Here is a 24,097-nt window from a genome sequence, read left to right as displayed (position 1 = left end):
TTTTCATCTGTGGTCATGAACAGAGATGAAAAGCAGGGTAAGATGAGTCTTTTGAAGATGAGAGAAAGGTGAGACATAGTTAAGTTGGAGGAAGTAATAATGAAGCCCAGGGGTCTTGTGAGGGGGTCCTGAGTGGCTTTGATCCCTCGTCTCCATATCCAGCTGACTTCAGTCAGGGTGATGACGATGGTCATTTCCTAGCTGAGATGAAGGAGGTGATAGTGCTGACAGGTCTAAACCTGCTGAGATTTGATTTAAAAACTCCTTTAATGATCATTATTGGTGATAATTTGTGTAAAAGCTCTTTTTGAAGTTTGTTGGATGTAAAGCTGCAGCGATAATTAGGACCCGCTGCCGAAGGCGAAGGCAGAGTGATCGTGTTTTTGCCCGTGTTCATTTGTCTCCACGATTAGCAAAACCTCTGATGAATCACTGAACGGATATTAACGAAACCTTCAGAAAGAAACAATTGGATGTACATCTGCGTAATCAGTTTTGAGCTGAACAATTCAAGATGGCAGAAAGAAAATATGACACATGCTAAATGAACGTAGAAAACTCCAACTTTACAAATACTGAGCAAAGATTTGGTGTAGTAATAACTGAGCCTCATCTTTGCTTAAAACCTTGGTGTTAACTGTTGGAGTCAACCCTGTTTGTCTGTTAGCAAACCACTGGACAGATTTCAAAGGAATTCTAATAAATCGACAACTGATTAACTTTAATTAACCACATTTAAGATGGCTGCCACAGCTAATTGACCTTAGCCTACATAAAAGTCCCTATAACTCATTGAATTGTTCAGATACTGAGTTGAATTTGGTCTGATAGTAGCTGAGAGCCTTCAGCTCATACTGAGCCCTAATAGATCCTGTCAGATTATGCAAGAATGTGAATAATCGTTTTTTTTTTTTAAAGTTTGAATAAAACTCCAACTCCATGTCTAATAAGATGATCCTTGTCTAAAAGACTAGAATGAAAGGTGGCGGGCAATATGCATTCTTTTATTGTAAATAGTTACAGCTTGTTGAAGCTGCCGTGTTGTTTTCTTTCTGCTCCATTCAGAGGAACTTATCACAGTCTGCAGATGGTTTTTTTTTTTTTTTTCATTATTATTGTTGGAGGATTTTGCTCGTTGTTTCCTCGCAGCAGTTCAGGGAGTTCAAATTTTAGGGTCTATTTTAGCTCCTGCTCTGGAACAAATAGCTTCCCGGAACGAAGGCAACCTTCAGTGATAAAACTGCAGAGTCACGGGTTCTGTGTATGACGACTGGTCCGTTCCCATGGCAACCTTCGACACAAGGCTTTGTTGTTTTCATGGTCTTTTTTTTATTTCACATTAATCGATATGCCCTCGCTGCCTTGGTGCCTTATGGTCAGAGGAATCTAAAGAAACGGGAAAAACATTTTTTTGAAATATTTAATCAATCAATGATATTTTCTTAGATCTTAAAATCTTTAGATTTGACTGATTATCAACTAAATGATAAATTAAACTAGTAAATGAAGCAAAGTTTTGCTGAAAAACACTAAAACAATAAGCCAGTTGACTATTTGTAGTTTGCTTTTTTTGTTTTTGCTGAAACCAACATTTTGAGTGTTAATGTTTTCAGATCTTGTGCAATCAGAGATCCCAGTATGTGTTACAGCCATGTTTCTGTCTGTAAGGGCTGATGAAGCCATGGCGGCCATCTTGAATCAGGCTGACTGTTGGTTAGTTTTAGATGAACATCCAGTAAAAACTTTGAGTGCTTCATTAAAATCTGTCCACTGGTTCCACGAGCTGTTTTGAGAACATTCAGACCACAAAAGATGGAGACAGCCCCACCTTTCTTGGCAGAGGGTGATCATGTAATTGCCAGTGAGTTTGTTTATTTATTTGTCTGTTTTGATTTGCCATTGAAAAGTATCAGCAAGACTTTTAAGGCAGACAGAAAAAAGAAAGTCTAATATTTGCACAGTTTATTTAGTTTTCTGTTCTTAGATTTTAAGGATAATAAAATTCTAAATCTTTTGTTTTTTGGGTGTTTTGTTTTAGTTAAATTGAAAACCAACAAATTACACCAACATTACTTATGGAGAAATAAAATTTAGACGTATTAGATGCATGCTCAGCGGCAGTAACTTGACCAATCATCAACTGTTGATCAGTCACCCTTCCTCACTCAATTATCTAGAACATCCACTCCTGGGAAGGTACTCCGCTTATTTTAATGTTTCCCACATGTGAATAATCTCTCTGTAGAAGAATGGACTCCACGTTGTTAAGAAATGACCTTAAACCCTTCCCAGATTTACAGGCAGCAACAGTTGCTGATGTTTTTCATCTTTGACGGTGTGTTAACAAGCACTTGACCAGAAAACTGCCAGAACCTTTACTTTTACAGAGGCCATTACTTAGTGGTAATTAGTTAATCAAGTGCCATTGATCAGCTGCTACTTACCCTCTTAAATTCTCTGTTAAGGGTGTACTTACTTTTTTTTAAACACTACTTCTGCCTTTAACTTGTTCTTCCTAATTAAATAATGACAGGGTGTCTGATTAGATTTTTTCCTGTGTGCAAAAACAATTTTAGCATGACAATAACAATGTTTTCATAGGTCGTTGTCATTTTAATAAGCGTAGAATCAAATAAATGTGTAATTTTAATTTTAGAATACGGTGACTTGGCAGCCATTAAAATATATTCTTGTCATTTCACTGAGCATACTGATAGAAAAGTTTGAATATTTGAACTAAAAGTTGCTAAATTTCTTAAAATAATTACATAAGTAGCTGATGGTTTCATGTGGATCTCATCCTGAAAACAGAAGAAACTCTCTGCAACATGTTGCCAAGTGCAAAGCAAATCAGCTTTTTTCTGCTGCTTCTTTTTCTTCTTAGGTTGAACAGGACGTTTGCAACAAAGCAAAGCGGCTTCGCAATAATTCTCATGCATTAAAGCAAAACTGCTTCGCAGGTGGAAGGATGGAAAACAGGAAAAAAAAACTACAGATCTCTGACGCAAAGAACTCGCACGTGGACCTGCTTTTCACAGATAAGTCATGCATCATATTTACCAAGAAAGCTCAGAGATTTTCGCAGAAATAAGAAAAACTTCTCTGAAAACACAACCAAAACGGGGTTTCAGTTGAGTTGTCGTTGAGCGTTCATAGCTGCTGTTTCTAAAGGTCAAAAATGAATGTTTAACTAAGTGTTTAAAAAAGAGATCTGACATTTTGAAAAATACAGAAAAAGTACCTTTATTCCCTCGGCTGACGAAAGACAGTTCAGCTACAAAGCATGTGTCCTTATTTTATAAATTTATGGGGCTGAAAATCTGGGAGCCCTGAATCTTTGCAGCATTCGACAGCTTAGAAGAATGTTGTTTTGAAGGTCAAATCTTGACATTAGGGCTGGGGGTTGAATTTAGATGATAAAAAGGTGAGTTTATGAGAATTGCAGGTGGGATAAGGGGCTGGAAGATGGATTATGTTAATGGATGGTCCTCAATTAGATTTTCAAACAAAGGAGTGTGTGTTAAATGAATAATTCATTCTCAAATGCCAAACTATTCTTTTGAGGGGTTGGAAATGGTCTCCAACAGTCAGTGCAACAAAGATGAAGAGGGACAGCAGCAGAGGCCAGTTTGAGCGTTTGGCTCCAGCAGCATCAACGCCTGAAGCGACGGCCTTCCGAGCCAAGGCCACAAACACAAGACCCCACCGTACGATGGAGCTCAGGCAGAGGTTCGGCTATACAACAAAGACAGAGTTCATTTTTATTCAAACGGACAGTTTTACACCAGTTTCAGAGAGGGTTTTACAATCTGAAATATAAACAGCAACAGTTGTGTAAATCAGTGTAATATATGTGGGTTTAGGAACCACATTCAAGAATGGCTGCCCACATCCCCAAGGTGCACCTCAGGGTGTATAAGTCGGGCTTTAAAAGGTTTATTTTTTTGTTTTAATACCATGTTTTATAATGTAACCACATTTCTTCATCGAAGGTTGGGTTTAAACTTTTCATGCTGCTATGTTATTTAGCTAAAGACTAAAACAAAATGAATCAAATTTAACTCTAATTGAAAAAAAAGTAAAAAAAATTTAAAAAAATCCAAATATGCACAAAACTTTTAAACTTTCTCTTAATCACTGTGTCAAAAATGTGACTTGTTCTTTATGAGTTTGTCACTAGATTACTATTTTTAATGGTTTTGAGTATTTTACCCCTAATAAAGAACAAATAGGAACTGCACTTTGCTAAAAGTATAAAATAATTCACTGTAAAGCTTGTTCCATACCCCGCAAGAACTGAGAAAATTGTTAATTCGAAGTGGCAAGACAAAGAACAAGGTTCCTTCTGGTCAGAACATTTTATACTTCATGAGAAACTCAAGTGCAGAACTTCTTGAAACTTCAGAATCAGAAAAGCAGGATTGTCAACATTTTGTTTTTTCTGAATTAACCGAGCCCACTTTAAATTTCTGACCTATTACCCAAGTTGATTGTTGAACACATCACAAGAAAAATGTTCTGCCCAGATGATACCTTGAGAAAAAGCTGCAAGAAGCCAAACCAGGGCTGCCAGGAAAAAAATAAAATAAAAATCACATCATTCTTTACTCAGTTTGTAGCAGCCAGAGGGTCATACACTGACTGAAGAGCAAGAAGTGGATCCACTCTTAACACCGTCCAGCATGAAGTGCTTCTCTTGTGTATCGTCACAAGAACAAGTCCAAGTGGCAACAACATCGAAACATCAGTTCTGCTTGCTATATATTTATGCTCAAAAGTCTGTGACGCCCCACAGTCTGAGAACCATTGGGTTTTCTTATAATTGTAGTCTAACGTGACCACAGACCAAAATATGGTCTGTGGAATAAAAAAAAACAAACACAAAAGTTTGAAGAAAGCCCAGATTCTGTAGGTCACATCCACACGTTCAATTCTACAATGTTCCATTTTTGACGGTGGATTCTATTTTATTTTTCTAATTCTGGGATTTTGTCCACAGTAACTGCATTGCAGAAGTCAGATGGTGCTGTATAAAACTGATTCAAAGCAAAACTCGATGACAAACTCAACCCAGGACAAAATGACTCCAACACAAATAGGATCACTTATAGCAGGGGTGTCAAACCCAGTGACGCAAGGCGGACAAAATTAAAAATTTGGTCCTAGTCAAGGGCCGATCACAATCAATATTTATTAAAAATGACATAAATTAACCTTGGTTTTAGATGTATTATGTCAAATCATCCATATACAAATATCAATGACCTTTTCCCAGTTACATATTATACAGAATTTAGAGCAAACAGACTTTAATGAATGCAGACAAATAGACACATGTGACTTATAGAAACCATTTAGTTCCTCACTTGTAAAGTTGTTTTGTCCAAAGCTGCAGAAAGAAAAAGGCCTCCAGATCAAACCGGCTGCAGGTCAGAAGATTTCAATAAGTCTTAATTGATTTGTTTGTCTGTACAACTTAATGTTAAAAGTATACATCTGAATGAAGCTTTTCATAACCACGCCGTTAATTCGGTCAAGATTAATTTGAAGAAAAAGCTTCCTACAAGGTCCTTTACAGTCGGAGTGTAGGTGCCCCTCTGTTTATCTGAGTTAATGAAGTCTCATATTAATCAATCTATAAGTCAACCAGCTGTGGAGAGAGAATAACTAGCAGCTAAATGGCTCAATTAATTCACTGGCCCACACATTCAGTCTTCACAAAGGCTCATAGATAAACCTGCTGCAGGACATGCATGTTCCAAACACTGGAATCAACGCATCGTGAGCTTTTCTTTCTGCAAACTGCTCTAAAAATCCTTTACTCCTGTTTTCGTCTGGTGCCATTAACATGCAAATGAGCTCATAGCATAACTACACGAGGAAAAGAGGAGGTGCACTTCTTACAGTGTGTACTGGTAGTTGATAAAGCTCATCAGCTGCTCAATGCAGCTTTAAGAGAGATACTTTCATCCTAAATGTTAAAGTAGCAAGATGACAAAAAGTGCTCGTTAGCAGTTTAAGATTCCAGCCGACATGCAATTCAAGAGCCGAACGTTTTTGTTTTTAACACGGGTCAACTGTTTTTTCCAATTCTTCCTCAATAAAAGTCTAACCTAATAGATTCACTTCATATAAAAACCAAATATGGCTGTCCTTGAACAGACTGTCAGACTTTTTTGTGTCTGAAATGACAGCTCAAATAGATATTTAGGAGAAAAGATCATGCAAGTATTTTTCTGTGTGCAGAAAGAGGGACAGCTCTAACTGATGGATTATGGCTTTAGATTGACAGGGATTATAGTCAGCAGGAAATTTGATGGAAGTTTCAGGCGGTTCTTATGAACAGCTGAAGGTCGCAGCACTCATTTCATGACATTGCACGCCGTGCTGAACTGAAAAACAATCTGAGGGCTCAGGGGATATGCAGACAGGAGCCAAGTTCTGACTCGCCCTTTTTAATTTTTATGATGAAAGTGCTACTGTCAAAATGGAAGCTAAAGATACAGATTACCTCTGATAAAAAATGTGCTTTAACAAAAACGGTAAACGTTTCTTCTCAAGTGATGCTACTGATGGAGGAGTTTGACTAAATTTTACAGAACAGAAAGTATGAAAGTGTTGAAAACTGAATCAAACTGATAAAACTAGAATCGTAACCAAACCGTTGTCATAAACATATTTTCTATAAAATTTGACATCAAAACTGTCATGTTAAAACTGTTTCACAGATTCCTTTCTTTCCCCCCAACTCAGAAGTGAAGAGATGGGTCAGGTCTGTTGAAGTGGGGGTTTGTGAAAAGATTATGAACAAACATCATCTTAGTTGTTATTAAACAACTTCAGTTTGAAGTAAAAAATTAATCCTGACCAGATTGACAACTTTACTTCAAATCAAAACCTGTTTATATTCCAGATCTAATAATCCCGTCTTCTCTCTTGTTGGGATTTAAACCCAACAGGACCCGGTTTATGGGAGCTGCCATGTTGTATTTTTGTGGTGCTTTAAGTCCCGCCTACTACCTCGCACCCAACCACGATGTCACATGACCTTTCTTCAAGGCATGAAATAACTAATTACAGCCAAACGTGTCAGAATAGTGAAAAATTTAACATAAAACAGCAGCGCGGCAACAAGAGTCAACACCTAAAATAAAACTTCTCAAGTGGATTTATTTATTTATTTAAATGGAAAAAAATGGAGCGGGACTTGAAGTGTGTGCTGGAACCAGCTTCAACTTTCAGGTTCTGTTTGGAGGATTAGATACGATCTTTGGTCCAAACGGGCCGAGACCAGTGTCCAGCGGCCATGTTTCTACCACAGAAACGTGCAGAAACTACTCCAAGTTTTTTAAAACGGCAGCACAGATTAACACACACACAAAAATAAAATAAAATTCAGAATCATCCACATCCACGATGTAATAGAAGATTCCACCCCCCATCCTTAAAAATAACCTGCATAAATGTGATTTTTGTACTCTAAGGTTGAATTGGTGTTTTTTCCATTTTCATGCAAAAATAAAAAATTTGAACAAATTTGATGTTACAATTTGCACTTAATTATTGCAATTTAGTATAGAAATACATTTCATGGAAAAAATGAATAAAAAATATCCTACATTGATTATCTAATTATTGCCTTAAAAAAAAAAAACCCTGACACATTCATGACACCGAGTAGTAATTTATTCTTGGAGCTTTTGAAAATATTCCGAGCACCTTTTTGTAGCTTAAAAAGTATCTGTATCCCTTTCTTCTAAATTTGATAAGTGCGCTTCGAGTTCCCTTCAGTGTCTCTGTGAATGTTGACACCTCCAGGATACGACGCTTCATTTTAAGCTACTTAAGCATTCTCCCTCTCCTGCGGAGCTTCCTGCAGGGAGCACGGTGAAAACTCAAAGGCCACGCTGAATTTTCAAACATGTTCGGTGAACAGACCGGATTCGGAGCTGCAGCCAGAAAACTGATTCTGAACTGAGGCGGCCCACCCAGGTTACCTGCCGGAGTTCACACTACGATCCAGAGACAGACACCCACTTCAGTCGTTTATTAGGTAATAGAGAGAAAATTACAATCGTTATCTTCATGATAACTAAAGACAAAGTAATCCCAGTGATTCTTTGCTTTCGCCAAGATCTTACCAAGCAAACAAAGCAGGAGCAGGTGAAGGCGGAGGGGTAAATGGGGCACCTTTGTCAGATCTAAATACTAAATTATCTCAAGAGTCCTGAAAGGAGGAATTAAAGCAGCCTCTGTGGTTCTGAAGAAAAGCTGGCAGAGGTTAAAACCTTCACTTTGTTTCGTTCTTGTTGTCAGGTTTGCTACTGAATGGTGCGAAACATTTCATTTCAGAGAAAAATTTCTGAAAGATTATGGCAGGATCCACTCTTCGAGCCGTCCTTGAAAGATTTACTCCCTCGAGTTGTGCCACTGGACAACGGCTTAAAAGTAAACAAGGTCAGAAACAATGTGACTGTTTGTTGTTAAATAAAGCAGCAAAGGCTGCAGTAGATATTGTAAAATGTGCTCAGATGTGAAGGAAAAGCCGATTCCTCTTTAGTCTCATCAAAGATACAGTGGGTAGTAAAAGTATTCACCCCTTTGGTAATCTTTATATTTTGTTGCCTTAACAAAGCTTGTCTTATCGTTCTATAAATCTAAAATTTAAAAGTGTTATAACATTACATTTCTGAACATTTACAACCACCTTTTTGCAGCAGCTACAGCATCACGTCTCGTCAGGTAGGCCTAAACTCGCTCGGTTTAATCAGTGGAGTTTTTGTCCAGGGCCTTCAGGGACCAAGGTGCTTGAGTCCAACAATCTTTAAACCCAGAAGTCTGGGTTGTCTTGAGATCTGGGCTCTGGTTCCTCCTTAAACCACTGCAGTGTAGCTGAGAGTCATTAACACACATTCTGATACCTCATGTCGTTGTATGAAACGTGACTAAAAAGGCAACAAGTTATCTTTCAACATAAAATGATCTTTGTTTAACCCTCTCAGGCTCAAATTAAGTTTTAGTAACAGGAAAAATCAGATATTTGGGGAAATTATCATCTGAGTAAAATAAGGCTCATAAAATATGAATGTGGAGTAATTAGGTAAGTAGCAATTCGCTGTTGCAAATCTGCAACGCCTGCCTTGAGAGGGTTAAAACTGACAATAAAAGGTGTTGGGTAATATGCATTCCTTTAAGTAATGCTAGGCCATTAATTGGACTCGCAGCTCTGAGCATATGATAGTGGTCCCATAAACAGATAACTCCATCTCTGCAGAACACCTGCCCAGCTCCATCAAGGTTATTTTTGGCCTAGAAGAATTACCAAGGAGTGAATACTTTTGCAACCCACCCTGAAAGGCTCTTACTGTTTTGAGCTGACAGTGCAGAGTAAATCTAACCAGCCAAGACATTTGCATGTCTGGTGTTTTCTGAACTGACCGTGTGGAGCTGAAGTGTTCTCTGACGATCGTGTTCAACATCGAAGTGGATTGCTGCACTCTGTGAATTCAAGTCACAACACAGCAGCATCCCTCAGACTCTCAGCGGTCGGTCTTGTTAGCATGTATAATTCAGCCAGCTGCTCACCTTGTTGCCAAAACAGAGAACTTCTATCATATTTCCACTTAAATTCATTTGGAGTGAGCGGCCGAGTCGACGGCTCCGAGCTGCAGAAGCAGAAGCTTCGCCGTCATGGAGCCAATTTCACCCCCTCTGGAGAAAAATGAGCTCAGGAATGCAGTGAAGGTCAAAGTAGAATCAGCAAAAGAAAGACTAAAATAATGATTGCATTAACATGCAGCTGGGGAGCCGTGTGCTCTTTAAAGAGATCCATAGAGGAGGCGGTACAATGGTCGCTCATTCTGTATGCTGCCATCTCACTCGAGAGGGAGCAACACAAACACACACACACACACACCAAATATGAAAGTAAGTTCTCTCGGAGGCGTGCAGCTTTGCACACTAAAGTATAAGGTAACATACAGAGGGCGATATGCATGGGAATGGGTTTTGTCTCTTTTATTTTTGGTTTATTATTTAGTTTTCTGTCTGGGTGCGCTGATAATTTGTCTGCTTTCCATTTTGGTCCCCTTTGGTCCGACTACCCTCTGACATTTTCATCTGAACACTGGTTTAGTCATGGAAGCTTCACGTTAAAAATCAGCTTTACAATAAAAAACAGCTGCACTTTAAGGGGATTTGTTTGTGTGCAGCACAGAAAAAAAAAAAAAAAACATTTAGCCAACAATCCATCCATCTGTTCTTTGACACATTTGACGGTAGCGGAAGCAGAACCGTCTCCACCACCTTCCTTCAGCTTCTCAGATGGAAAACTCTGTCCCTACAGCAAGTCGGGGGTCAGTCCCGAAGTCTGTCAAGCTGCTAAGGCTGTCTAACCTTTGAAGGAGGCGTGGCAGCCATCTTGCAGTGGACTGACTTGAAATAAATCGGTAATAAATCAGTCACCAAACTCAGTCGTCAAAGCTCACAGCTTTAAGTGACTGAAGTGTCTTTTAAGCACAAACTGTCTTCATTTCAAAGATAAAGTGACTCCATCCCGGCAGAAGAAGCTCCAAACATGCAGCCGATCTCAGTTCATTCCCTGCAAATTGTGAATAAAACTCCAGGACGTTCAGACTTTTCCTGAAATAAACCGTCCCTCTTCACCCCGTTTACCCGACCTGGTCTTTTATAGAATAGATCCATGGTTGAGTAACTAATATTTATTTTACTAAAGTCACAGCCAACAATAAACGTTGTAAAAAGAGGGTTTTTTTGCTAACTAGTGAATACTGTTTCTGTGAACTATACCGTAACTAATTATAATAACTGAGTCTGTTTCTTAATTAGAAATATGCATTTGTGAAACTTTTACAACTTTTAACCTCAACACTTTTTTATTTTGTTACATTTGTTGTTTTAGTCTTCATCTTTTTGCTCTTTAGTTTTATCCTGCGCAGTTTAATTTCAGCTGTTGTGCACTCTCACATGTGGGTTTGGATCATAAAGTTCCTGCTGAGGAGTTTTCTGATTCTGATAAAAACATCAATCTGACACTTTTCAAATATGGGCAGCTGACAGCAATAAAGTCATTTTCATCCATCCATCCATTGTCTTCCGCTTATCCGGGGTCGGGTCGCGGGGGCAGCAGCCTAAGCAGGGAGACCCAGACTTCCCTCTCCCCAGCCACTTGGGCCAGCTCCTCCGGGGGAATCCCAAGGCGTTCCCAGGCCAGCCGAGAAACATAGTCCCTCCAGCGTGTCCTGGGTCTTCCTCTGGGCCTCCTCCCGGTGGGACGTGCCCAGAACACCTCACCAGGGAGGCGTCCAGGAGGCATCCTCACCAGATGCCCGAGCCACCTCAACTGGCTCCTCTCGTCATTTTGTCATTTTGTTTCTGGAAATCCTAATTATATTTTTAAGTCTGGCCCTGAAAATATTTGGAGTCCTAAGAACGGGTTGTTACTGATTCATTATTCAGTATTTACAGAGCTGCAAATGGCACCCAAATAAAAACAAACACAGCAGCTCATCTGTGAAGCATAAAGGATCAAACTATTTCAGATTCAGACAATTAAACAAAAAAAAAAAAGTCTGAGTGAAATTAAAAAGAAAATTTGGAGAAAAAACAAAAACAAACATTGTCTCAATAAATCAAAGCAGCGAGTTACATAAAGTCAACGATAATAATAGAGAAATAAAGTAATTTCTGGTTAAAAATCTCTGCAAAACTTCCAGAAAACCATGAAACCTTTTAATAAAAGGGTTATTTCAGCCATTTTGAAGTGCAGCTTGACACAGTTACTGAAAACAGGTATTTAAATTTTGGATTTCACAATCATTTCTGCAGAAATGACCCCAGGCTGCACTGGATGTGCAACAGCTAGCTGCTGCTGCTGTTTGTCCTTGTAGATCATCACAGAAATGTATGTAAATAACCAAAAAAGGAGGGACAGATCTACCCTTAGAACAATCATAATATTAAAGTTCTATGATCATTTTTAACAATAGTTTTTTTCCCCCTCATTTCTTTTGTTTTATTATAAAAACGCTGATCTGTTTTTTTGTGAATTAAACTTACTATATTAGTTTTTGAACCTCCATTGTTGGGGTGTCATAAATACCAGCTCGATGTTTAACAGTGAGGAGGCAGAAAACACCAAATTATGATCTATAAAAAAAGAAACCTTGGTGCCACTTGTCTGTCTTTGGTTTATAATGATGTTAAAAAGAGCACGAGCAGCCGACACGCAGCCACATTAGTATTCGTTTCAAGTGTTGTTTGCGTGCATGTGATGAGCTTGAAGCCACGCAGTCGGCCTCTCCTCGGCTCTGTTTTGTCTGCCCAACCTCTTGATCAAATATCTGCATTTCACGCTCACATCCTCAGTCGTACTCAGTCAGCGCTCGCTTTGAACAAACCGAACACCTAGTTAGTCAGCTCGGCAGCCCTTTCACAGCTCCTCCACACAATCATTAAAACTCCACCGGCTCCAACACGTGAGCGACTCTTCCTGCTCGCCTTGGCAACGTGACGAAGACGATTCGGTTCTTATTCTTACTTCACATGAAATATTCATATGAATATATGTATTACATTTCTGCTTGGAATGATTCAAGTTTATCATACTTAAATATGGATAAAACAAAATATACAGTTTTTTGAAACTTCAGTTAAATGAAACATTTGATCTTTATTTATTTATCAGCCGGCTGTAGGTTTAGAGAAAGGTAAAAGTTGGGATGTGGTCGAAATATTATAATGTATAAATTCAAGCCAAGCATCCCATGAAGGAATGCATATCACCCGCCACCTTTCATGCCCAGGTTTTAGATTAAAATCCTCCTATGCTCAGATACGCTCATGCACAGAGACAACATGTGCACAGGGGGAGAACATGTAAACTCCACAGAAAGGCCCCAGGCAGGAGGCGCATCAACTCGTGTTTAACATAATAAATTTAGCGTTCATCAGTTTCAACATGGTATTGATTTACCCTCGTTGTATCCTATGGTTTATCATAAATAATCTTAACACGGATTAATTTGAACCCTTTACTGCGTGAACACATGAATATTTCAGGCTTCGCTGTGAAACACGAGCATTTTGCCTGAAACTCTCCGTGGATGAACGTGCAACTCTGATTCGGCACACTTGAACAGAAGGAGTGAAGAAAACAGCTCCTCAGCCAGTGGATAAAAACATTGTTTTGGTTGTAGAGGATCTGCTTTTGTCAGTTTTGAATGTTGAGCAGATAATGGACGGCCCAATTAAACCGTGACATTTCCATCCATTTACAGCTTTCTGGTTAGCAGAATGCTGCTGGGTGACCATGCAGAGGATAACGTTGAATAAGACTGAGCTCCGTCTAACTTAAGGCTGAATTAATTAGCTGTGGCCACAAGAATTACTTTTACAGAACAAACACATGTAAAACAAGATTAGCATTTATTAGAAACAGCAGTTTTGTTAGACTACCTGCATGGTTACATAATTCTGAGTTAATTAGACTGACCTCACACATATTAAGACTAATGATGTGAATCAATGGCATAGAATGTCATTTCTTCATATTTATACTTTATTAAAAAAATAATTTTGCTCAGTTTTGAAGATACCAGAGGGGCTTTTTCCTCCCAAAGTTCAGATGTATCATTAATGACATGATTGTGGAATTTGGTGCAGCACAAAGCCAACTCTGTGTACACATGTTTCTACAGGATTTGGTCCGTTGGCAACACTTAGAGTAGGAGTGGGTAATCCTGGTCCTCAAGGGCCACTGTCCTGCAGGTTTTACTTGTCTCTCTGCTCCAACACACCTGATCTGAATCAATGGGTGATTAACAGGCTTCTGCAGAACATGAAGAGGTGATTTAACCTCTGAATCAGGTGTGTTGGAGCAGGGAAACAAGGAAAACCTGCAGGACAGTGGTCCTCCAGGACCAGGATTGGAGACCCCTGACTCAGAGGGCATGTGGGGAACCTGTTAATGATGGAGAAAAACAATATTGGCCACACCTGTCAGTAAGAAGTGAAACTTTTATAATGTCAAAAGCCAACCTGGTTTTCCAGTACATTTGCCATGTTTTTCAGATTTCTTCATGTTATTTTTCTTACAACACAGCATAAGCATGTTTTCTGACAACAACAACAACTGTCCACATGAAACATGGTCATGCAGTCGTGCAGATTAAACGTAAATTCAAACACCTTTGGTATCAAAGAAGTTGTTTTGTAAGTAAGTTATTCAAGCTACTTGAATTGTTTCAGCCCTAACCTGTAGTTGTACTGCAGCCCCACATCACAACTAAGTCAGTAAACTAGGTCAGATTCTTGTTGAAAGGGGTTGACTTCTTAATTCCCTACAAATTTCCCCTTCAATCTCTCCTTAACCTCTTAACCTTTTCCAAGGAGGTCGGGGAAAACGGATTAAGACAATGGGATGTATTTTCTTTGATTGTTTGACTTTAACTTAAAATCTGGCAGGCTAAGCTCTGAAACAAACATAAGACAGTGGAGGAAATGAAACTGAAGTGAGGCAGAACCTTTTCATCACGATGGGCAGAGAGGTCAGAGACCAGACAGAGACATAACCCTGCCTCCTTAGCAGAGCGGGGAAATTCCTTCTCTATTGGATTTAACAGAACCAGCCCTCCAGAGGACTGAGTGTCAGTCAACATCACCCACTCTGCTTCACCAGTCAGGAGCAGAACTTAGATCCAGTCCTTTTCCAAAGTAGAACAAAGGAAGAAATGAGCCTGGATCAGACGGGCTGAAGGAAACGGTACAGAGAGTGTTTCTAACCCAGCTGGAGGTCGCGACAGGTCAGCTTTTCCAGCTGCTCTTAAACACCAGTTCTGCAGCCAGGTCATTGAAGGGAACAGCATCTTTGTCCCCAAGAAGCCACAAGCAGTAAGTGCAAAAGAATTCAGGCTTGACACAATAACGTCTATACTTTCTGAAAGAACAGAGAGAGAGAGGTGATGTGGGAGTTCACAACCAGAGAATTAGACCCACTCCAAGCATCTCGTCTGCTTTTACATGAGACTAAACACTAATAAAAAACCCAAATTTAGTTTCTTTCACAAGCAAGCATGTTACCAATGGTAAAGCTGGAAAAAGCTAGTCAACTGTTCACAAATCGGCAACAAAAGTCAAAAGTATTCCAACTGTATTGTAAAAAAGACGACGGTGTGTGATAGATTCAAGTGGCTTACTGCGTCCAATGTTCAACCAAAATGACCCACTCAAGGTTGCTTTACTTTGAAATAAAAGTCTGAATAAAACCCAGGAAAACGAGCCGACAGTGAAGCAGATTGTGTAAACTGTGACTGCCCACCTAGAACCAACGACCAACAAAGACAGCAACGAGCTTATTCATCGATAGAGATCAAACCCGAAGCTTAAAGGTAAAGTTAATATTGAGCCGGACTGCGTCAGGCCGCCGGAGACCATTCCAAATGAGTGGTAATAATGAGCTTATGTACAAATCTGGCAGCGTAAGTCTTCCAGCTGTCCAAATACACACACTAAACTTTACAAAGTGTGTGTTTCTGGCTTGGTTTGTTGTTCCCTGGTGGATAAAGACAAAGTTCTAACACATAAATAGTGAAAGCGGAACAAACTGTGCCTCGGGCTATAAGCGTCTGAATCCACGGTGCTTTCGCTGCAAAGTTCCCGTATCCTGTTTCTGATGAAGCAGAAGCTGCCACCTCACCGAGGATTTTTACTGAACGCTGCAGTTATTTAACAAAACTAATTTCTATCATCTTCACAGATACAATGGCTACCTCAGAGCTTTCTTTATTGGTTATCGAGGGGCACAAAGAACATTTCAGAACTATTATCATCCTTCAAACAAACAGAGACAATTATAGAGTAGCTCAGTTTTCTGCTGTCGCATTATGACCTCCATTTTGTCTGCTTTTGTGGATATTTGAGGTGATTCAAGAAGGCAGAAGAAAAAAAAAACCACAATGACCATTAAATATTTCATTACGGAGGAAAAAAAGAAATCTGTATTCTTAGACAAAGCAATGAATCTTTAAAAATGACAAAGGCCCACCATACAAAATGATTCACATATTTATGAGGCATTAAAGCTAGAATCAACATAAACCTCAAATTATTTCTGTTTTTTTATATTTTCTTCAAAAGTCTACTATAAAAATGATCCATGCTACAATATTTTATATTTTCTAAGGTTTATGTGGTCTCAATTCAAATTTCTTCAAACCTTTAAGCAAAAATAAAAAAGCAGATTTGTGTTTAAGTAGGTTTCTTTAACTTATTTAAATCATAATTTCTTGATGAAATGCACTGCCTTGCATGACAAAGTTTTAAATTAAAATAATGCACCATTTATTAGTGCTCTAATTATGTTCTGAGGAAGACTATCAGCTACTACCACACCAGGTTTAATTCAATATTTGTAAAAGCTATACCCATTTTTGTTTTTGCAAAAATGTATGGAAGAAACTATAAATAAGAAAACTGAACGTTATATCAAACTTTACCCAATGAAATGGGACCAATGATGGTTGTTCAGAGTTTAACAACTTACAAGGGTAATTTTGTAGAATAAATACACTAAATAATTAGACTTTTTTATCTTTAAAGCTAAATAAATACTAATAAATAGTACAAATAAGTTAGTTGAGCTGCTCCTTTTGCAGCTCCATCAATCACCAGCCCACCACTGGAAAGTCAGAATCAAAATGGTAATTATAATAAACTGAGAAAATTACAGGCTTTTCTGACTGACAGTAATTGGACGAGACAAGCAGGGCGCTGAAAACAAAGCCGTTCCAAATATGGATCAAAATAATGTTAGGAAACAAAAGTGGGGGCCGACTCCAAACCTGACAACTGCAGCTGCAACAATCATGGCTGCTTTTAAAAAAAAATACTTATTAGCATCTCTGCAGAGTCTGAGCTCGGTTTGCTCAGAGCAAATCCTGGATGTCAGTCTGTGTGATCGGATCTGTGCAGGTTTGTTACAGGTGGGAGGGAACCAGAGGCACCGAGAAACTAAAACAGGCACTTATATGAAGTCAAGCCTCAAACACATCATCCAGGTAAACACCACCTTCACTGCTGCTGCCAGTCGCATGGAAATCTCACTCGCAGCTGCATCACGAGCCGATAAAATTAAAAAAAATTACGAAAAGAAGCCAGATTGGTGCTTGTGCATCAGGAATCCTGTCCAATTAAAAGCCTTCTGAAGCTGAAGTGATCCAGCCCCGTATTTGTCCCGTCTGATGTGGAGCTTCGGTGCAGTTCATAAATCAAACAGGAAGCAGACTCCTGCGTCTGTTCTGTGGGGTTTTCAAAGGACGGAGCAACAAACACAAGTGTATTTGTATATTTCTGCAGTTGCGTGGATAAACCAGGGAACCAAATGAAAGAAGAGTGCATCCTCAGCAAAATCCAAGCTGAATAAACATTAATAACGTGCTTGGGTCTTATCATCCTCCTGACTGCAGGAAAAGGGAATTTGTGGCAGCTCAGGGCAGCATCTTCCACTCCGCAGCAGCAAAACACAATTAATTCTAATAATGTTTAAAACTAAAAACATGTTTGTTTTTTTTCCATGTGTGTATTGCATGAGCTGATATGAGCATCAAACTTGGAAAAAAAATGCTTTTAAATCTTTGTGGCGTGTTTTATTCTCATTAACTGGAGAAAGAAAAAAGATTGTATCATGAAAATTATAACCAGAATGTCCTTATTGTCACTATAGAAGTACAATGAAATTAGCTATGGTATTATTACTATATTAAAAAATAAAACAAGAAGAAGATGCACTATGTATATGAAACAAGTTTAAGAGGTAATCTGAAGGCAAATACATTGAAATGTTAACATGAAACCAGTGACTGCTGGAACAGAACTGCAGGAATAAACTTTGTTGGTTTTGTGATTATTTAAGGTACGATCTCACTGGGTTGCAACTGTTTGAGACTAGTTTATAGATTAGCATTTAAAGCAAAAATACTTCGATTTTGCAGAGTAATTAACCATTTGATTTTCCTTTCAATATTCAGCCCCCCCACCACTAAACTTAAAGACAAACTTGCAGCGAGTCACACAACAACAAACCGTTTAAAAAGCAGAGAAAACATTTTAGAGACCTGCTGCTTTAAGATTTAGAACGGTTTAAAATGAGTGTCCACACAGCTGAGTTAAAGGTTACTTTAGTCACCTGAAGTCCTGCAGCTGAAAAACCCTCCTCATGAAACAAACGTGTCCTGCTGCTAATCCTGTTAGTCTGGGATCTTCATTTTCTTTGTTTTTTTTCAGTTCGATGGATCAACACAGAGGGGGATGCATGTATTCTGGCAGGAAATCTGAGCTCACCCGTACAATAGTTTCCATTTTATAATCCCTTCAGAATTAACTACAATAGCAGGAAGACGCTGGGGATGCTTCGAGTTATTTCCCTTTTTCCCCAGGTGGTAGGTTTCCATATGGAATACCACCCATTAGTAAACAATTTGGCAGGTGCTTGTTTAAAGACAGCCATGACAGTCAAGCTAATTCTTCAAACTCACCAATAATAACTACGCTTCAAATATTAAAATCTGTCCCATCCCTACTAGTTGGCGACTCAAACTTGACTCAGTCATGTAAGAAAATGTGCTAAATCTCCATCACAATCTCACTAAATCCTCAGTATTTATGGCAAAGTGACCGTGCGGCCACATTTTGATAATCCGGGCTTACTTTTGCATGCGTGACTTTCAAAACTACTCTAGGCCGTGCACATTATTTTGTTGCACACCTCGGCTTTGTACCAACCTTGGCAGCCGGCCTCACATTCAGGATTTAATCTACCAGAGTACACTTTAGAAATGAAGACTGGCAGATTTGGATGAGTTGTTTGTTTTAATGATTTATTATCAGTGTAGTTTTTAGATCTGGACAGTGTAGCCTCTGATGTTTTCTGTCAGAGAAAAGCTCCAGGTGTTCAATCAAGAAGGGCTCAAGATGCCCAGAAGGACTTTTTGAACATGTTCAAAATTTAAGCAACAAGACTGCAAGCTTCTCTGACTCACAGGAGGACACTGAGGAACTCTGGGAACGCCACGAGAGATTCTGGAGAATCCTTCACGAAGGCTGTTCTGTGAGATATTATTTTTAATGTTCTGGTGTCAGAGAGACGGAAACTGATTCTGAATCTGCTGGTGCATGTTTTAATAAAGATTTCCTGAAAATTATGCAGATTACAATGTCATTCTGATGGAATCACCAGAGAAGCTGGTACCAGCAGAAGAATGAATTAAAGCTGATAGAGAAGAAGACTTGTCTAAGAACTGGAAATAAACTACCCAAATTAAAGAAGTCCATTTCTCACACAGCTTAAATCTGAAAATATTCTCTGACTAATAATTACTAAATCTGAACTGGGAATTAAACATGTATGAGAAATGAGCAGTTTTTAATTGAACTTCAACATCTTCACATTTCTTTTTTTTCCTCCTTACACCTGAACATCTCGTGATGCTAATGAGCCCAGATTTACATCCCAACTCCTCAGAGACGGAGGCAATCAAAGGAGCCGAGCCACTTTACGCTCCGCGGGGGGGTGGGGGGTGGGGTGTCGTCTGCTCAGGTCTGAGAAGCAGGTTAAGTCTTTGATGAATAAAGACTTCTGTAAAAGCCGCAGACGGGGGACGCTGACAACTGCATCGCAGCGTGATGTGTTTTATGTGAATCCCCACCTCATTCCTGTTTCACTCCAAAGAGCCGACTGGTGAACAAATCATTGAGCTTTTCAGGAAAACCTCTGGGGACTTGGATTAACCAAAGTCTGATCCTGATCCTGCTGTCTCAGCGGTGATTCATGACAGAGAGGAAAAATAAACATGTTAGCTTTAAGATTTTATTCATAGACCGTAAATGGTGAAAGCCGGCATCTCCAATTATTTTCAAGAAGGTATGGGGATTTATTTCTACAAGAGTCAACTAATGTCCAATAAAATGATGAAGTTTGTTGTTTGTATTTGACCATACCACTTTATAAAAAGTCAAAAAGTGGGTTTGTACCATAAACAGAAGCATATTTTCTTAAGTTTATGTCAAAAACAGGGTATAAAGTAATAATTCAGGGGTCAGGATGTGAAAACAATCCTATACAACACAGATGTCTGCTTCATTAAACTGAAGTCTTACAAACCTCACAGTATTTCGCTTGTTAGGAAGTAAGATCTGACATCCATACAGACCAAGAGTTTATGTAACACATTATTATTTGTAGTCTGGTGTCACAATCCAAGCATAGAGGAGCAAAACAGACCTTGAAGAACTGGAACAGAGCCAGACAATGCACCATATCCAGACAGCGTCAACATGACAGAGATGAAGATGTTACAACTAAACAGCATTTTCACTCCATCTGTTCCTCACCGGCCTTAAAGGCACACACCACACAAAGATTTGTCAGCTTTAATTTCAAATTAGTCTAAACATTTATATTTTAGAACATATTTAAGGAAACATCAGGGATGCACGGGACTCTGAAAGGTCAACTTTATCTTGAATGACTCATCTTTTCGAATAACTCAAAACAGAAATACATTTTTTTGTCTCAGGTAGTAGGATTTGTACTTCAGCTGCCTCTTTTCTGCTCTAAACAGAAGATGGAAGCAAACAAAAAGTTTATCCTGAAATATATCGAGTGGTGCAGTTTGAAAGAGTTTATTCCAGTAGTTTTCTACACATATTAATCTGGATTAATCAGCTTTGACCTGTTTTCAATCATTTCTGGGGTTTCTGTGGATGAACAAACAAACGTGGTCATCGGCAGGCAGTCCCAAATTTTGCTCACAAATGATTAACTTGAGGACACATTAATGATCAAAATGAGAGAAATTACTGTGCGAATTGTGTTTCTCACTACATGAACTGTTTTTGTCCGGTCTTCATGACGTTGCAGCTTCAACACCACAGAGACTGACAGCAGAAACTGATCAGTTACTAAATAAAACTTAAGTAAACCAAACAATATTAACAGCACAGAGGCTGGCATGAACTTGTAGGTATTTGAACATTTATTTATTTATTTGGTGTGTCTTCTCCTTGGTCTTACAGCCCATCTTATAATTGTAGAAGAAACACTATTAAACAACCACCCAACCTGGTAAACACCTAAAAATGTTTGCTAAAATTACTTTATAAATGTTTGGAAAGCCAACGTTTTTCTTATGTTACTTGGAAGCTAAATTGTAACTGAAGTTGAAGTTAGGTAGACTGAATACTCCACTCAATTTAAACCAGAAACTTTGAAAGAACAACTGAGAAATGAAGGATTAGACACCAATTTTCTAGAAGCATGAGGATTGTTTGGATTGTGCTGCAGGGATATTGCAGGGATAACTATTATATGTTGCTTAATCTCCATTTTAGGGGTGTGAAATCATAACCCAAACATGCCTTATGCCTAAATATGGTAAAACTTATGATTCTGGGTAAGCATATATATATATATATATCCTCTTTAGGAGTCACTTCTGCTGATGAAAAGCAGCATTTTATCTGTCGTGAATATTCCACACATGTCAAACAGCCACCAGACTGGATCTTCTACAGAGCGAAGTAATCAAAGTTACCTTGAAACTCTACTCCCATCAACATCCTGCTGGCCCCGCGGAGGCATTAGGGAGTTTTGATTGCCGTTCCCTCACAATGAACTTGGAGGGGCGACGTACAGAGGCGCTCCATCTAGTCGCAATCTGTGAAATGACTTCAGGGCTTTGTGCGCTCATCTGCACATTTAAGCCCAAGTGCTCTTAGAGCAGCTTAATCTTGATTCAGTCGGTCTATCTGACCTCTTTCTTTCGGCCGTCCCTCCTGCCGAGGGGACCTGTGGCCTGGCACTTCCAGGCACGCGCTTTCAACAAGGGCAAAGAGACAGCTGCTATCCTTTTCTGAGGGGTCTGGAAATCAGATTGTCAGCTGACCCTGTGCTCTGCTCCCTGGCTTCAGAAGGCACAAGTTACTGTCAGTGTCTCTGCCTCGCCGTGGATGATGATGATTCCTACTCAACTGAACTACTGAAAACCACAGAACGGAGAATAAAAACAAAAACTCAGACGCTTTCTGACTCAGTGATGATTTAGACTGATTTTTACTGTATAGATAAAGTAAAAGTGCTGAGATATTGCCTAGTTGGGACAACTTATTTCAGCAACATCTGGCGCAGGTAATACATGGGTTTTATGTTATTTATATCACAACACTATGTGTGGCTCTCAGTGACAAATGACAAATTTAAAAATTATCTAGCTTCCATATAACTGTTACCAACAAACAAACCAAAATAAATAAAAAAATCCAGGCAACAGCTGGTCCAGCATCCCTCAAAAGGCCCCCATTTCCCAGCAGATGTGATTTAAGACCGGATACATTAGGCATAAGCGTGTAAATCTCTTTAAGACCGGGTGAGACATTTGCATTCTCGTCACTTTGCAGCAACATGAGCGCGTCTGCTCTTCAAACATGTCTTCCAGCGTCCCACCACGAGCCTCGTGGAGAAGGTCAACAGGCTCGTCAAAGTCTGGATCTGAATATTTTAACTTCCTGTCATTGTTATTTCCATCTGAGTAACTGATGCGTTCTGCATCAGTGCTGCATCCCTCAATCAAGTCTAAAAGCTTTTCTTCTTCTTCTTTTTAGGCTAAAAAGGCCTGATTTACTTACCATGAGGTCGCAATTTAGATAAAGTGCCAAAAACGCAGGTGAACTCCTTACACTCTGCTTTATCTCTGAGCACAGATAAACAGCTTTTTTTATTTTTTAAAGATGATTAAAACAATCTACCAGAAGCAGCACAGCGCAAGGTCACACGTCAGCAGACGGGTTGATAAACAGGAGTGGGTAATGTGCACAAATAGTTTAGGTGTACAACAATGAACCTGTGTTTTAAAAATGAAAAACTAATCTGAGCTGCACTCAAATGTCAGCACCAACAACAACAAATTGTACTCACCTGATCCATACATCCAGGCAGGCCAGGAGCAGGAGGGAGAGAAAAAAGAGACAAAAAACTTCATTTAGTAATCAGTGATATCAAAAACAGTAAGATTACAGATTAAATAACTGCTAACAACATCTAAAATGTCCAGATTTTTTCATCTACATGTAAAGAAAAGCTTCAGATCTAAGCTTTTATTGAAATGTAGGCAGTAGAAAAGTCAAAGACTTCAGAGGCTTTCGAGCAGGACTTTTGTGTTTTTCATCCACGCTAAACAAGAAGCGTAAAGTAGAAGGTTACTGTAAACTGCACAGGGAAGAAAAATATAATAATCAGGTCAGAACTTTAGCAACCCTTGTAGAACCAAGTGGAAAAACTTTAACTTACTGTCATGATAAGGCTAAGCTGTGGTGAGTTACTGTGAACCAGCGCTAGAAATAAAAATAGGCGTAGCATCGCCAGAAGGGCTGCATATCACCCACCACCATTACTGCCAGAGTTTATAACTGGGATCATCTTGTGTTAGAGATATTTTTGTGTTGACTAATGTCAGTTAGCTGTGCCAGCCATCTTGAATCACATTAACTCCCAAAGCCAATCAGCTGTAGGTGTCCATCCACTGATTACTTTGAATTATCCTGTGGTTCATGAGATATTTTGAAATAAACACACAGACACACACAGAAAACAACATTATCATCCACCTTCGCCTATTTAAGGCTGTAATATACAAGACTGTTGGTTTAAAATGCCTTAAAACTCTGAGCAAAAACACTAACAGTGAATAAATCCTGTTAATGTTGCAGAAATATCTCTTATAGTTAGCATGCTAACTAGCCTGCATGCTAAATACAAAGCTGAGGAGACAGACTTTGCTGATAGGCTGCCTTCAGTTCAACTTGAGTGTGAGAAAACAGAACTTCTCAGGGACTGTGTTTTTCTTTTATTTAGTCCTGAACTATCCTTCTGTCAGTCAAGTTGAAGGATCGATGTCAGTGAATGACACAACAAACACAAAGACAGATGAAAGTCCTGGCAGGTAACCATAGGAGAGCTGGACGGCTGGAAAACGGCACCCGGTCCCCTGATCTTCGGCCCAGAATTGATCCCCATAACGAGCTGAGA

General features: G+C 39.1%; 1 protein-coding gene across 2 annotated transcripts in view; it reads right to left on the bottom strand.

Moving 5' to 3' along the window:
* Window positions 1-24,097, bottom strand: part of tmem132e (transmembrane protein 132E) — a 409,273-nt gene that overhangs the window by 301,293 nt on the left and 83,883 nt on the right. The window lies entirely within an intron of this gene.

The sequence above is a fragment of the Kryptolebias marmoratus genome, linkage group LG13, assembly GCF_001649575.2.
Source record: "Kryptolebias marmoratus isolate JLee-2015 linkage group LG13, ASM164957v2, whole genome shotgun sequence".
Taxonomy (NCBI): domain Eukaryota; kingdom Metazoa; phylum Chordata; class Actinopteri; order Cyprinodontiformes; family Rivulidae; genus Kryptolebias; species Kryptolebias marmoratus.
This window is presented reverse-complemented; position numbering and strand designations above follow the sequence as displayed.